The sequence below is a fragment of the Macaca nemestrina genome, chromosome 9 (assembly GCF_043159975.1).
Source record: "Macaca nemestrina isolate mMacNem1 chromosome 9, mMacNem.hap1, whole genome shotgun sequence".
Lineage (NCBI taxonomy): Eukaryota > Metazoa > Chordata > Mammalia > Primates > Cercopithecidae > Macaca > Macaca nemestrina.
Window position 1 is genome coordinate 78355215 of NC_092133.1, and position 16679 is coordinate 78371893.

Below are 16679 nucleotides of genomic sequence, written 5' to 3' on the forward strand. Positions count from 1 at the left end.
CTCTCCTGCCACCATATGAAGAAGGTCAGTGCCTGCTTCCCCTTCTGCCATGATTGTAAGTTTCCTAAGCCTCCCCAGCTATGTGGAACTGGGAGTCAATTAAACCTCTTTCCTTTATAACTTACCCAGTGTCAGGTGTTTCTTTATGGCAGTGTGAGAGTGGACTAATTGCCAACACCAGCTCAGTTGTGGATACCCTAACCCAGTGGCACTAGAGGAAGTAAAGACACAGACACAAAAATATAGAGTGTGGAGTGGGATCGGGGGCTGAGAGCCTTCACAGCTGACAGCCCCAAAGAGAGATTTATCCACATATTTATTGACAGCAAGCCAGTGATAAGCATTGATTCTATAGATTATAGATTAACTAAAAGTATTCCTTAGGGGAAACAGGGATGGGCTGAAACAAAGGGATGAGCTCTGGCTAGTTATCTGCAGCAGGAACATGTCTTTAAGGCACAGATCGCTCATGCTATTGTTTGTGGTTTAGGAATGCCTTTAAGCAGTTTTCTGCCCTGGGTGGGCCAGCTGTTCCTTGCCCTCATTCCGGTAAACCCACAACCTTCAGTCTGGGCGTCATGGCCATCACGAACATGTCACAGTGCTGCAGAGATTTTGTTTATGGCCAGTTTTGGGGTCAGTTTATGGCCAGATTTGGGAGCCTGTTCCCAACACTAATACAGGGACCTCCCCCTTCTCTCTCTCACTCTTGTTCTCACCATGTTATGCACCTGCTCCCCCTTTGCCTTCCACCATAATTGGAAGCTTCCTGAGGCCCTCACCAGGAGCAAATGCTGGAGCTATGATTGGAAAGCCTGCAGAACCATGAGCGAACTGAACCTCTTTTATTTATAATTTACCCAGCCTCCGGTATTTCTTCATAGCTATGCAAGAATGGACTAATACAGTAGTCATCAAAGTAAAGGTGAGATTTGAGTTGACTATTGAAAGGGGAGGAGGGAATAACATAAATTGTGTCACAGACAAGGATTGGTTGGTAGGTCACGGAGTAGTGACAATCCTCCCATGCCCATGTTTTCTGCTTCGATTTGGGACCTTAAAGTATTGAGCCCTACTCTAGCAAAAATGACTGCATCCAGGCAAAAGCTCATTCTGTCTGACATTTGGTATCTAGAGGGATTTAGCTCTATTGCTTGTTTTACCAACTTATAAGTACACTCATTTTGTTCTCACAGTATTTTCTTAGCTCTTCCATTCTGGCTACTCCTAATTCCGCCTGAACAAATGAGAAATTTAGTCACTACCAACGTCTAGCCTTAACACTGCTCTGCTCTCAGGGTTCAGTGTTTCCAGCAAACAATGTGTTAGGTACTAATCAGGTCTGATACACGCAGCATCTGTGAACTCCTTACTTGATACTGTTTGTTTTTAATAAATATGGTGTCACAGGTCATGGGTGGGGATATTTTAATAAGTGACACTAGAATGGAGTACTTACTGACTGCTAGGCACAGTCTGCCTTCTATATGTGATCTGCTTTTTCGTTTCAGGAACCCAATGAGGAGGGTGTTTGAATTGCCATTTTTATATATGTAAATAGAGGCTCGGAGAGTTAAAGTAACTTGTGCAAAGTATTCACCTAGGACTGTGCTGATTAAGAATATTAGCACTAACCTAATTTTTATCTGGAATGTTGGATACAGTTGAAGGTTTATAGTTGAGGGTAGGAAGGACTAAAGATTGGAGTCTTATCCAAGATCATTAATACCAGTTAGGTCATGCATCCTTCCTTACCTGCTTTGCATAAAAAATAAAATAAAATTTAAGAGTGACACTAAAACAATGTTTGTCTATAAGATCTCCCCAGATGTGATGACTCTGATGCTTACTGGGCAACCAAGAGGAAATGTCACATATGCATTGGATGTGTGAGTCTGGAACTCGGGGGAGAAATAGGGGCTGGAGTTAAAAAAAACATAGAGCCTTTGTATTAGTTGGTTCTCACATTGCTAATAAAGACATACCTGAGGCTGGGTAATTTATAAACAATGGTAATGTCTATAAGATGGTTTCCAAAAGGATGAGTCTAGGGATTTATTAAAGCAATTAAGAAGCTTTTGCAATAGCAGTAACAGGAGGTGGGTGTACATCAGTGAGAAAGAAAGACAGGGATGACTGAGAGAAGAAAATATAAAAAAGAAACACAGATACAAGATAGAGACAATTGAATTAGGCTTGAATTACTCAAGGGATGGGCAAGAGAAGGTAGACAAGGCTGAGATTTTTGCCTCTAAATCCACAAAGTTCATGCACTCTGAATGAGATTTGGAGCATTTTAAAACCTTTTATTTTAAGTTTTCTGTTGAACGTTTTTATCCAAATCATTTTCTTCCAATGTGCTAAGATTATAGCCTTTAGCTAATGGTTTTCTTTCTCAGTTATGATCCTACCATTTATAAGCATTAATTTTGCTGAACTGATACAGTAAAAATGTTCAAAATAACATTTGTCAGAGCATTTTACTCTGACTACTCAAGAATAACCTATAATCTTTTCTTTTTATACTACACACACACACACACACACACACACTCATATACACACTTACACCTGTTTCTCCAGGCTTTACATTTTTACCTAAAATTGTATAAATTTTTCCATAGTCAAGATGTATAATTTAACCTTCCCTTCCCCAAGGTATGACATGTAGCCATTTATTTCAATAAGAAACTCCAAGAGCAATAGTATTCAGATAACACCAAGATTTTTGCTAAATAAAGGTGATGCATCCATTAGCAAAAGTTGTTGCTTTTAAAGTGATGGTTTATATTTAAAATCCAGTTTAAATAGGATGTACTGATGATTTGCACATGAGTAGGAGAATAAATAAGTCAAAGTTAACTCAGAGGGGCTTTGTATATTTGTTGTTAGTTTGCTTTTCCTGGGCATGTGGGTAAATCATCTCCCCAAATGTGATGACTCTGATGCTTACTGGGCAACCAAGAGGAAATGTCACATATGCATTGGATGTGTGAGTCTGGAACTCGGGGGAGAAATAGGGGCTGAAGTTAAAAAAAACATAGAGCCTTTGTATTAGTTGGTTCTCACATTACTAATAAAGACATACCTGAGGCTGGGTAATTTATAAAGGAAAGAGGTTTAATTGACTCAAACTTCTGCATTGCTGGGAGGCCTCAGGAAATTTACAATCATGGCCGAAGGCATCCTTTACAGGGTGACAGGAGAGAGAATGAGTGCTGAGCGAAGGGGGAAGCCCCTTATAAAATCAATAGCTCTCAGAACTCACTAGCGATCATGAGACCAGCCTGGGGGAAACTGCCCCCATATCTCCACCTGGTCCTGCCCTTGACACATGGGGATTATTACAGTTCAAGGTGAGATTTCGGTGGGGACACAGAGCCAAACCATATTATCCTTGTTGTGGAAATGTTATTTAAACCCAGAGACTGGATAAGCTCACCAAAGGCATATGTGCACATGGAGTAAAACAAGGGAAGAATGACTGAACTTTGAGGCACCTCATCTTTAAAAGTCGGGAAAAGGGAGATTTAACAATGTTGCCAATGAAAGAGCAGAGAAAGAAGCCACAGGCAGGGAGAGAAATCAGAAAATGAGGACATCCTAATGGCCAAGGAGGGAAAATATTTCAAGGATGGAGTGATCAATCATGATAAGTGCCACTGAGAGGTCAGGTAAAATGAGAACTGAGAATTGCCTATTGGACACTTAGGGAGAATGACATTGAGCTTTTGAAATAAAAGCCTGCCTGGAATGGGTACAAAAGAGAGAAGGGAGGGAAGTGAGCCAGTGAGTACAAACAAGTCTTGCCTTTCACTGGATCAGGAGGGAAAATAGCGTATTCTGCTACAGATGAAGCAAAGTGGGTTGACTTGGTGGTAGAAGGCTAAGGAAGTTCTCTCAGCGAGTTAACTAGGTGAGAATGAGGGGTGTGTGTGTAAGTAGCACCAGAGATATGGGGAGAAAAATAAAAGGTGTGAGAAAGTCACCCTTGATAATAAGACAGTAAATTAACCAGCAAAATTGGGGCTGTCAGTACCAAGAACTCACTTGAGGGCTGTGATTATAAATTTATAGGAAGACCAGTCAGCAGAGTCATTCATTTTTATCTGCATCATGATACATGTAAGGAGGTGACAGAGATCTGCTGAAACCCAGCTTGGGATTTTGACAATGGAAGGACAGAAGTGTGGGGATGTTCAACTGGATTTATGTAAGGTATTATAATGATGGGAAATGAAATCTAAATCAGCTAAGAAAGAAAATGAGAGCCCAGGGAAGGTTGTGGACAATGGCACTGTAATGTATTATAATCAATGGATTGGAGATCTCAAGAGGTCAAGAAACAACTAAAGTGACAGTGAATATACTAGGGTAAGAAAGCTTGAAAGTTACAAGGTAGTAAAGTGTCTGAAATTGTTATTTTTGGATGTGGTGTAATAATAGATAATGATGAGTTCTGAAGTATGATTAATTAAGGTAAAATATAGGACATGAACGTTGGAGAGTGGTTCGTTAACAAACTGAGAAACCATTTTCGTGGTTGGACCATCTACATGCTTACTGATATCACCAACGACTATGGCAATAGCCTTAAGTTAAAATTAATGACGGCCAGTATCATCAGGGGATGGTGGTGGGGAGGCTGTCAGAAGACTGTAAATGACGGAAAACAGAAGCATTCATTGATAGTGAAGTTTTACATTTCAGGGAACAAAAAAGAAAAGAAGGAAAATAGCTTGGAAGTAACAATTCGGGGTATTAATTGTCCCTATATGAACTCCAAGACTTGTGGTATGTGGAGAATTAAAGGAACAGAGAACAAAATTCATCCTTTAATAGGGTTTCAGAGAAAAGTTCTTAGGTGCCAATTGATTTTCTCTTCAAGAAGCGAAGGGCATATTCAGAATATTCAGAGATGAGATTTTGATGCTGGCATGCCTTGAGTGCCAGAGGGTTTGGGGAGTATAGAAGATGTAGGAGCTTGAGTCCCACTAAGGGATCTTCAAAATAGTGTATGCTTATGGGACCTGATGAATACAGTTCATCTGGAACACTTGGGCTCCCTGCTGGGATTGATAAAACACAGGGTCTAATGGGATTGAGCCTATTGGTCTCAGTTGTGGTGGTGCAAGGGGCAGTGGGGGATGGTATGTTCTGTTATAATCCCATTGGAGTAATGGTCTTAGTCCATTTCGAAAGGTAAAGCAGAGTTGGAGAATGGGGATAGTTAGCGATCACTTGGACATGTGGAGCTCTGTAAGTAATGTGGGGGCTACAGCATGCAGAGTCCAGTAGGCCTACATTTGACCTCCCTGTGAGCAGTGTTGAAGGCTGGGGAGGACTAGCCTCGATAACTTGTCAGAGTCAGGACTGAGATTCTGAACAGTAATCACCTAAGAGGTATTGCTCTCCTATCGTAAGAGATGCCTTCTTTGGCAAGACTGTTGAACTATGACCCATTACTGAAGGTAGACAGAATCACTTGGGAGAATCCAGGACATGGTACTGTTTTGACATGGTCCAAGCTGGATGATGTAAGTAGGAGAGAAAGTTCTACCAAAAGCCTTGCAACGTCAGATCTTCAGCTCTGCCTGTGTCTGTCAGATCTTCAGCCAGTCAGCACACAGAAGCTAAGCTAAAGAGATGTGGCGTCCCCACAGGGAAAGAGAAACAAGCATTAGGTAAGCAACTAATTTCACAGCAGTCATGAGGGCAGCTATGCTAAGCCATCTTATATCAGGTTATGGATCCTGAATTTCTATATATTCCCTTAGCCCAGAATCCTGCTTTGCTTTTATGAACTTACCACAAATGATGCTCCTGTTCTAGAGTCTAGGGGAGTGATTCCAAAATCTGGCTGCAGAGTAGAATCACCTGGAATGTCCCAAATAAAAATCCAGATTCTACCCCTGAACAATTAAGTCAGAATCTCTGGGGTCCTGGCTTCAGTGTTTTTCAAAATTTCCTAGGTTATTCTTATGTAGTGCCATGGTTAAGAGCTATATTCTAGGGCTCAGATTCTGTCCAGCTCCTTTGGTTTGACAAGTAGATTTGCTGCTGCTAGAGGACTAACACTTAACTCCTCTCTGTGACTTTGCATTTTGTTTCAATGATTCATAGTCTTCAGACAGACTGTCACATGCATACACGCATACACAAAACTGTCCTGCTGTGGTACAAAATGTGTGCCTTACTGAGTCTCAATCCAGGGACAATTGCAGCAAGCGAAGTTTCCAGAGGCCTGGGTGTCCATAACACACAGGCATCCCATCCTTGCAGACAGTTCACACATGGATGTGTGATCCAGTGGCAGGTCTTAGGAAGGTTCCCAAAGCCAGGAGCCTGACTGAGACAGAGCCTTGAGGTCGTCTTAGGTGTGGACTAGATCTCCCTTCCAGGTACACACCAGAGGCAGGCAGCTTCCTTGTTTCTTCCTCTGCTCTGGCTGCTGTTTCATTCTAAGCCTCTGCAGACACATTCTTCATAGCTGAGAAAATTCACAGATGGAATGACTATTATTGGTGCTTGTCAATCCAGAAATAAACCACAATTTGCTCGGCATTTCAATCTTTACCACTGATGTGTTAGTTTCATTTAATTAGTTCTGTGCTGGATGAGGTCATTAAATTTGTGTCCTAATGGAAACCTATTACTCAGCTCTGCATGGTGAGGGGTGTGTAGGATTGATTTGCATTCTCTCTGGACAGAAGGTGAATTCTCTCACTACATTTGTGATGGGCAGCAGGTCTTCCAGCAAAAAGTCATTTGAGATAACACTAATTGAAGGGACACCTGTCTTTTGAGAGTTATTTTTAAAATTTCATAGCAGATTGGCTGTATGCCCTGAGAAAAGGGTAAAAAGTGTGCTACTTACAAAATGAAATTTTGGAGAAAAGATGTAGTATGATAGCCAAAACTGTTACATGAATATCAGTGAGTATTTTTTAAGCTCTTCCTCTTAGAACCAAATTTGAACAGATTCTTCCCACACTTTCTTCTACAGTTCACAAAATGGAAAGTGGAAAGTAGAAATGAAACCACACCTGTTTCCCTCCTGGAGTGAGCCCTCATTGAATCTCTGGAGTAGTGCCTATAAGAGTGCTATTATTTTACAAGGGTACTGTTATCATTCTCCTTTTTCAGAGGAGAAAACTGAGGCTTCACACTGTGAAACCTGAGGCTTCAAGTAAGTGAATATTTTGCTCAAGTCATTGCTTATATCAAATGGAACAGATGGACTCCGAACCCAGTGTGGTTGGTCTGAAACTTTCCTCTTTCCTTTTACACTGCATCAAAAACAGTTTTTCTTACCCTGATACAATCTATACCCCTTAATTCTCAAAACCCTCCCTTCATCACATCCCTCCATTCTGAAATACTCACCTTCCCTTACAAGACACCGCTATTTGGAAATGACAAACTATTTTTAAATCTATCCTCTTTCTTATATATTTTTATCAAGATTTCTTCTCTGAATTCTGGCCGTATTATGAAAACAGCAGGTCCGAGTGTCATTGGGCCAATGTAAAATTGTGTTGCTGTATCGAGTCATGGACCTGATGATCCTGGAAAGCTGAGTGACTTTAGTTACGTTTTGTTTTCTTTCCTGTCTAGGACATCATGCAAAGCTAGACTACAAGAACCAGGGAATGATTTCAGTGTTTCCTTTGGGGAATGGGGTAATGGGGGAGATAGATGGTAAGTCTATAATCAAGACCATCTCTAAGGAAGAGGATTGATGCCGTTTCCATGAGTGACACTGTATTATTTTCCATGTAAATGGTGCCCCAAAGAGTACTATGGGCAGTCTTGTTGCAGATCTATTTCATCTTCCTTTCCTTTGTCCTCACCTCCCTGCTATTTATTGTTTCCCTTCACTGCCAAATTCTCTGAAACGCTGTCTGTATTCACCATGACTCCTGTGCAATGCACTTTTACTGCAATCCTTTAAGAAACTCTGGGCCGGGCGCGGTGGCTCAAGCCTGTAATCCCAGCACTTTGGGAGGCCGAGACGGGCGGATCATGAGTTCAGGAGATCGAGACCATCCTGGCTAACACGGTGAAACCCCGTCTCTACTAAAATACAAAAAAAAAAATTAGCCGGGCGAGGTGGCGGGCGCCTGTACTCCCAGCTACTCGGGAGGCTGAGGCAGGAGAATGGCATGAACCCGGGAGGCGGGGCTTGCAGTGAGCTGAGATCTGGCCACTGCACTCCAGCCTGGGCAACAGAGCTAGACTGTGTCTCAAAAAAAAAAAAAAAAAAAAAAAAAAAAGAAACTCTCTCTTCCTCCTACACTTTTCTAATACTACTTTCCCTGAGAAATTCAATGTATAAATCTACAAGCTCAGGAATCCCTTCTTAATTTTTCTCTGAGGCTAGTCACTATTTTATCCACTCTTTCTAGAAGTTCACTTATTTCTTCATTTTTCGGTTTCACTTCAGCCTCTAATAGGAGGTGGTTGTCTAAGGGCCTTGAGGAGCCTGAGCTTGCATGGTGATAGTTAATTCTTGTTAGTGACTCTCTCTCTCTCTCTCTCCAGTTCGGCATGTGCTTTCTTTTCTTTTCCCATAAGTGAAAACAGCCATAATGTTCTGGTGTTGGATGTTCCCTGGAAAAGCCTTTGGAGAGCTTCTCTTCTTCTAAGATTTCAGCTAATGCACTATGTGAAATACAGCTTATCTGTATCTCCAGCCTCCAGCTCTCTCAAGCTCTGGCCTTCCATTGGTCACTCACAACTCACTGATCATCTCCATCTAGAAAGCCCTCTGGTAACCCAGAGTCAGCAGAGATGAAGACAAGCTCTTTATCTCTCTAAATAGTTTCTATTTTTGACCCTTTATTTGTAGTCTACTGACTTCATCATCTATACACTAGATAATAGATTGAACCAGATGTAAACTATGTCTAGTAGGTTTGTGCAGTGGTTCTCAAACTTCAGTGGGATCAAGACCACTGTCATGATAGCACACATTGCTAGGTCCCCTTGAGAAGTTTCTACTTCCAGAGGTCTGGGGTGAATCCTGACAATTTCATTTCTAACAAGGTCCCAGGTAATGCTGATGCTGCTGGTCCACAGACCACACTTTGAAAGACATAGATTTCCTGCATAGGTCTGGAGCCAGATTGAGTTAAGCTTAAATCCTAACTCAGCCATGTGCTTCATATATGAATACTGGCAAGCCTACATGATGTCTCTCTGATTCCTCTTCTGTAAAATGGGGATAATTAAAGTATCTACCTCATAGATTTTTTGTAAAAACGACATGAGTATATAAGCAAAGTGCTTCCAACAGTTTTTGGCAGACCCTCAAAAACTGTTAGCTATAATTGCATAGCTTTTACTCTCTCTGCTTTCCTTTTCCTCACTCCACTCCCAACGACCAATCAGCTCTCATGTCCTAACAGTCTGTACTCTGGAATACAGCCACCTGCTTTTCATTAGTGCTGTGAATGGGATTAGTGTGTAACCACATTGTCATTCCCTTCACTCTACTCATGGTCATTTAACTGATTGGAACTGTCACTTTTTCTCTATCCCTGCCTCCCCAGACCTCATCCTGTTGTCAGGTTCTACCTTAATCACTTTAAAGCAATCATTACAAATAGGTCGCTTCCTTGCTCAGAAAGTGAATGTTGAGTATATTAATAGGGTATTTGGGACCTTCCTTGTACTGAGGGCACCTGAGCTGTCTATGCATTTCCTCTCATAGCATTTATGATGTGGAATCTATGTTTTTGTAAATGCACATATTTGCTTTACTGCTTCTGTAATTTTTTACATTCTATTCATTTCTTTTGATTTATACTCCCCTTCACTATTACAAGGCAGAATCTAATTCATTCTTCAAGGCCTGGTCAACTTTCCTTTGTGCATTCAAAGGTATAGCGAAATGGTTTCATTCCTCATGAAAATGCTGACTGATTGTGGTAGCTGCTTGGAGAGATGACAAGAATTCTGGGGCCACATCTACCTGGGTTCAATCACAAATAATATCATGGTCAGTGAGCAGTATCTGCTGTCAACACAGGTTAAATGCATGGATGCATCCATATCAAGTATTGTCTCTTCTGCCATGGAGTACATTTTATACCGTGGATGCCCAATGCATTTTGGAAATCTCACAACTCAGTAGGCATACTCTGAATTGTCAATGTGAGTTTAATTTTGATTTTGATAGCTAATGTTCCCTTCTTCATTCCAAGATGAGGACGAGACCTTATCTCAGAGAATGATATTGCCAGCCAGAAAATCATAACAGGCAATGAAAACAAGCCTTTACCACCTTAGTTTGAGAAAGCAGTGTTTGGATCAGGGAAAATATATTGGTTTGTATTGGTGGTTACAGGCTTAGGGGTGAGTTCCTGGGTTTTGAAGCATAGAGAACCAGAAGAAAGAATAAGGGGATATTCTCCCACAAGCATCAAGAAAATCAGAGGGTTCTTGAGAATAGCTATTTCTAGAGGACTTCCAACATGGAGAACTCCTGATTTTACATGTGCAAGGTAGAGAAGTGATACTTAAATTCCTGCTTTACCACCTATGACCTATGTAATTGGGCAGCTAATTAACTTTTTTTGAGCTTCAACATTATTATCTTAAAAACAAATCATGATTTTACTTATCAGGGCGTTTGCAAAAATTAAAGGAAAACATATAAAACACTTTGTATAATACCTGGCTCAATAATTGGTTGCTGTTCTTATGAATGTCGTATGGAATAACAAGAAAATCCCCTTAAACATGTTAAAACTCTTTGCCTCTTATCACATATTCCTATATTCACCATTAGTTATACGTACATAATGTCATGAAATGTCTAAAAAATACTACAACTACTAACTAATTAACTCTAATTGATTGGAATTGTATAAGCAATACTGCTGGTTTACTGTTTTCCCGCGCCAACTAGCATGAGTTGATGCTGTGAAGATAGAGTTTTGGTGCTGATGTCATATTTAATGCATTAAATTTAAAAGAGAAACAGCGTGAATGTTATTTAGAAATTCATACCTTTCCAAGGAAATTTATTCTCTAAGATTACCACAGTTTATACCTTAGATATGTTGGCTTATCTTGTTCTTGTCCTGATGATGTTATTAAATACCTTGAAACACATGGGTTCGTAAATATTGTAATTTATTCGTTCAACACATATTTTTGGATGTCTCATGGGGCCAAGGTTCTATTCTAGATATTAGAGACATAACTGTGTACAAAACATATAAACCTACTCTTCTACTGGAGATTATCTTCTGGAGATGGAATTTAGACACTCAGCAAGTGAGCAAACAAAACCACTTTGCAATTTTAGATGTTGACATTTCCTCTAAAGAAAATAAGATGAGGGAGTAGACATGACCAAGGTAGGGTATGGGTAATCATTTTTGGATTGTGGTGAGAGCTTTGGCCACATTTGAATTGATACCTGCATGATGATAAAGGATGAAGCAGGAAAAAAAGGTGAATTCTGAGTCCTTTAAGCAGCAAGAAAAGCAAGTGATTCAACTGGCATGAGGACAGAAGGAAGGACTGATTGGTAGCTACCAGGAGTTTGGAAAGCAGTGTTAAAAATCAGTGCTGGAGGGGCTAGCGGCACTGATCCTGGGAGGTTGCTGGAAGTCACCTAGGGAGTTTGGAATTGCTTGGGTGCAAGAGAAGCCAGTGAAACATAAAGATGGTAGCAAGAAAAATAAATTTCATTTTCCAAATGTACGTTAACACCGAATGCTTGTAGATCTAACCTTATGAAGAATTTTGTGGCTGTTTATGTAGATGAAGTGGATACTCACCTATGATTTGTTTTCTAGATTCAAATTTTCTCCCATTGAAAAAGCACAGGATTTACTCATTTCTACTTTGTTGTTCCTGAATTTGAAAACCTTTGAGTTGGTTTTTAATATATTCCGTAACATATTCATGTCATCCTGTTCTCTGACAATAATTTTCAATGTGACCCTGATCAGCTACATTATTTATTTCTTTCTTTTTCCCAAAGCTATCTTGTGTCCTCTTTGTATTTCTGTCTTTTATGGACCTGAGGAGATATTAACATAGAAAAATTGCCTCGGCTGTCCTTGGATTACTTGACTTTCCTTTAGAAGGCTTGCTATGGCCTTAAAACTGTGGGCCTGTTTAAGGTTATTAATTAGTTGCAGTTCTTGGGGAGAGCAGCATGAGCCTCTGCATGTATTGTCTGGTTGAATATTCTAACAATTTAACAATTCTCTTTTTGTCTCTTGTCCCCCACCCTTTCAGGTTGGAGTTGTCTTTTAACTTCACTCATAGACTTGGCAATTCCCTTCCATTTCAAACAGATGTTTCCAACTCTTGTGTTATTTCTCTTATTTTATTATATTTGTTGTATCTACATATTTTTTCAAGAGTTGTACATTACTCTTGACTGTTCTAAATTGGCATGCCTTTATGTTGACCTCCTGATCTTCACCTGTATACATTATTTGTCCCAAGGCTTTGATTGGCTGCTTAGTCACATTGAGCACATTCACTGAAGCTCTAAAGACTCTTCTGCAGAGTCGACAACTGTGTCAGTTCTGCATATGTAGTGCCAGAAAAGTACAAGGGTGATGTTTTATTCATACTTTGTGCTTTCCTTCACAATGACTTGTTAATTTATTTTTAATTTTTCTTAGTTACATTATTTTTATATGATTCAAGATTTTGAAAACATTTTTAAAATTTTTTAAATGGATATGATTGAATTTAAATATAAACCACAGAATTTTAATGTGCCATTTGAAATTGCATTAATTAAAGAAAATGTTTCAAAAATATTTTGAATGAGCTTTTGAAGTCTCTAACACACAGTATATATAACATCCATTTTAAAAATTTTTCTTAATGTGTTGATAATATGTGGTTTCTGTTACGAAAATACTATTTTTCATGTAAATTCCTGGGGCGAACTTTGAAAAAATAATAGTGATTAAGGAAATCATTTAAATAAGAATTAATCCAAAAGTAGAAGAAAATCAGTTAATACAAAACCTAGGCAGAGAAAAAAATGTCACACGTTGCTTTTATCTTCTTTGAAAGAACATTGATGATATTCTTTCATTTCCCCATGCCCAGAAAGAACAAAGCTTGTAGGCAAGGACTATGAGCCAGACGAATCTTGAAACTCTGCTCATTCCTCCCAAGTATCATTCACCTACAAATACATAACTTTATTCTATGCTTCTGTTTGGAAGAGGGAAGCTTTAAAATTATTGCAAACTTTCTTGCAATGGATCCAGTTGTGCCTGCCTGGTTTTCCACCTCCTATGATGATAATGATTTCAGAGAGGATTTAAGAGGATAAAGAATACATTTCTCAGAAATACTACTTTTATTTTAAAATTTAAAAAATGATTTCTAGATGTGTAATTAATATAAAATAACCCTTCAAGAATCATAAAAAGAGAAGACCAACAAATTGTCTGCAAATGAATGTGAAAAAATTGTAGCTTAGCAGAATATGGTAGCAGAGTGTCTACAAAATTTTCTTCCCATGCTCATAGAAACTTCACTGAAAAGTCAAGACTGGATGGAAGATTGAATGAACTAAAAACCTGCAACCTTCTCCCAATTCTGAATTCTCATATTAAAAGAAGAATTAGTTGTCATATCTAGAATGATTATTGGCCTTTATTGTTGCTTCTCTTCTTAAAATTTTCATAGTAAGTACTTTATTTCTGAATGAAAATGAATGAAAATTGCTGTAATCTATTGTGTTTGGTTATTTTCTGAACAATAATATGATGAGAAGTTACAGAAAGAGACCAACTCCAAATTTAAGAAACATTTCATTCATACCATTTATTTAGAAACACTTTCTAATTAATTGGACACTTTATTTTAAAGCCCTTGGCACTGTTAGGGAACTGTAACCAAGTCTAAATTGGTAATTAGTAAAAATGTTAATAACTAAAATTTTAAATTATTTCTCAAGTGGATTCATTTTGTTGTTCCTAAGTTTTTGCAAGCTGTAGTGGTATTTCATAGGGTTATTTCGACTTCCCCTTAAAATTATGCTGCAATTTCCATTTATTACCTAACTTGACCAGACAAGACAGAATAAACCTCTTGCCCAAAGCACCCAACTAGAAGGGGTGGGAGCTGCCCAAATCCAAACTTCGTGCCTTCCACTTAGACTAGCCTCTGCTTCCTCTCTCTGAATGCAGTTTTCTTGGACTGCCAGCCTTTTCCTTTTGTGGAATATTTTATCTGGCTCCATCTAGAGTGTCATATGTAGTTTCCTATGTGGTGAAATATAAAATAATTCAAAAAATAAGAGGAAAGTTTTAAAGCTCCAATACAGCTTTGAATCCAATAACCTACCAATGGATAGAAAGTTTTCTATGATTTAAAAAATACACTTGTACATCTATTCCTTAAATTACTGATGTTGTTTAGTGTAGGTAATGCAGATGCTCAATCTACCATCTTGAATTGAAAGCAACTTATTTATTGCTTACCAAAAATCTTTCCTGAGTTGTCATGAGCATACAGTTAGGAAATTTTGTAAATGTCTACCTTGGACAGTATCTCCATAGGCTGAAATTACAGCACGTGGACAGTAACAATATGATCTTTATTTTAGTTCTTTGATATTGGAATATGAATTTTCTAGAAGGTTTAAGGCACTGACATGACCTAAAAAATTAGACTCCATTTGTTAATAAGAGTCTAACTTATCTCAGAGCAAAAGGCCAGTGAAGGATCCTCAGGGCTGGATTAATGTGATTTTCAGCACAGAATGACGGTGGCAATTATGGTTTCCAAAGCCTGGGGGCTGTGTGTTTTCAGATGGTGGAGAGGGAATTGTTTGGAATTCCCAATTCCAAATGATTTCCCTATTGTTTGGAGCCAGTAGAAATACTAACTCTTGTCAGTATATTTCTTTACCAAGCTCTTGATGTATGTTCACTTTAAATGACTAATTTTAAAAAACTTAAAGGTATAATTGGAATAAGTTTGTTATATATGAAGAAAAAATAATTCTAAGAGTTAGAATATAAAGTGTGCAGAATGTAACTGTGCTTTTCCTTGAAGTTTAGGAGCAAAACCTAAACATAACCCATTCTTCCAATGATATTATGAGTCACATATATCCTGGCAAAGAAAATGATCACTTACTATGTGATATTATTAATGCTTTAATATGCAAATATTCTGCAAATGTCAGTAACTAAAGGAAGGAGATACAATGGTCCTTCAAAAGTTGAACATATTCATACATACTGTGCATAGGACACAATTTTAACTAAGATTATGACCTATTTAATGACAACAGTAAGTTCATTTTATTCATCAAGAATTCACTTTCCAAAATACATATCATGGCTAAATATTATAATGGGTATCCACGAGTAATTGGCCTGAATTCCTGTATAAATCTATTAACACAAAGTAGCAAAGTAAACAATAAATACACCACAAATACCTGTTCAAGGATGGCCACATTTTTTTAAAATATTCATATATTTTGCATTTAGTTTAAATGAAATCTCATTCTACAAAATTTGAATAAACTGACTCTAAAATGTACTTCTTATTCTCAATTAGAAATATAGTTCATGAAAAGTGATTTTCAAAAACAAAGAGAAGGGATTTTTGTCTTTTCATAAGTTATTATATAACTGGCTGACATCTTTATAAATCCCTTTCTTCAGAAAGATGTAAAGGAACTCAACAGACCAGGTTAACCTGATTCTTCTTTGCATTGTCACAAAGAAATGAAACACAGAATTAAATAAAATAATGCAACCAACGTTTTAAATTTTTTGCAGTAAACAGGTCAAAAGAGTTAATCTTTAAATAGAAATAAACACTATAGTTTTATTCTAACTGCATAGATAACAATATGTAACTTGTATAACATAATTTTATGAATTGGTTTGGTGGACACATGTGTAATTCTTCTTATGTGGTATTATGTGGGACCATTCAGGATTAAAAAAATGACATATTGATCTGTATATCTGCAATGCTTACCACGTAATACACACTCAAAATACTTTTTAATTGAACTTCATGTGTGTTTAGCACAGAAAATGTATCAAACCTTAAAATGTGGCAGTTAAAGAAGATAGTACATTTCCTTCCTTAGCATTAGGTTAAACTTGAAGCTGTTTTAATTTCCTGAATGTCTTATAAACTTTTAAAATGTGATTTGTTTTTAATGAAATATTTTTCTCCCTCCTTATTGAAGACGATGTTACCATACAATTGAGATGATTTAAACTTCAGAAGCTCCATAGCAGATATTTGTTTTTTACTTTCTTTCATGTTAAGCTACTTCTTTCAAATTGGTCATTACTAGACATTTTCATCGCAATAAGATTTATCATTTTTGTGTCTTTTTGAAGCCTTTAACCGAGAAAGGCCTTTAAGTACATTTTGGATCATAAAATAAATGGAAAAATCTTTCATCTTAAATAATCATTAGTTTAGCAAATATTTCTATTTATGGTTTTCGCTGAAACAGAACTTGCTGATATGATTGCAAGTGTAAGATAAGGCCACCCAGCTCACATAATTCTCTTCCAGAGTAGGACTTCTAAGTTGGAAAATAATGAAGATTATATAGTGGTTTAAAACCATGCTTATTTTACTTATAGATAATTCAGGCATTGACATATGTATTATGTCAGTTACAAATGATCATTAAGAAT

At 38.0% G+C, this 16679-nt stretch overlaps 1 protein-coding gene across 16 annotated transcripts in view; it reads left to right on the plus strand.

Moving 5' to 3' along the window:
- Positions 1-16679, plus strand: part of LOC105469857 (neuregulin 3) — a 1123162-nt gene that overhangs the window by 389424 nt on the left and 717059 nt on the right. The window lies entirely within an intron of this gene.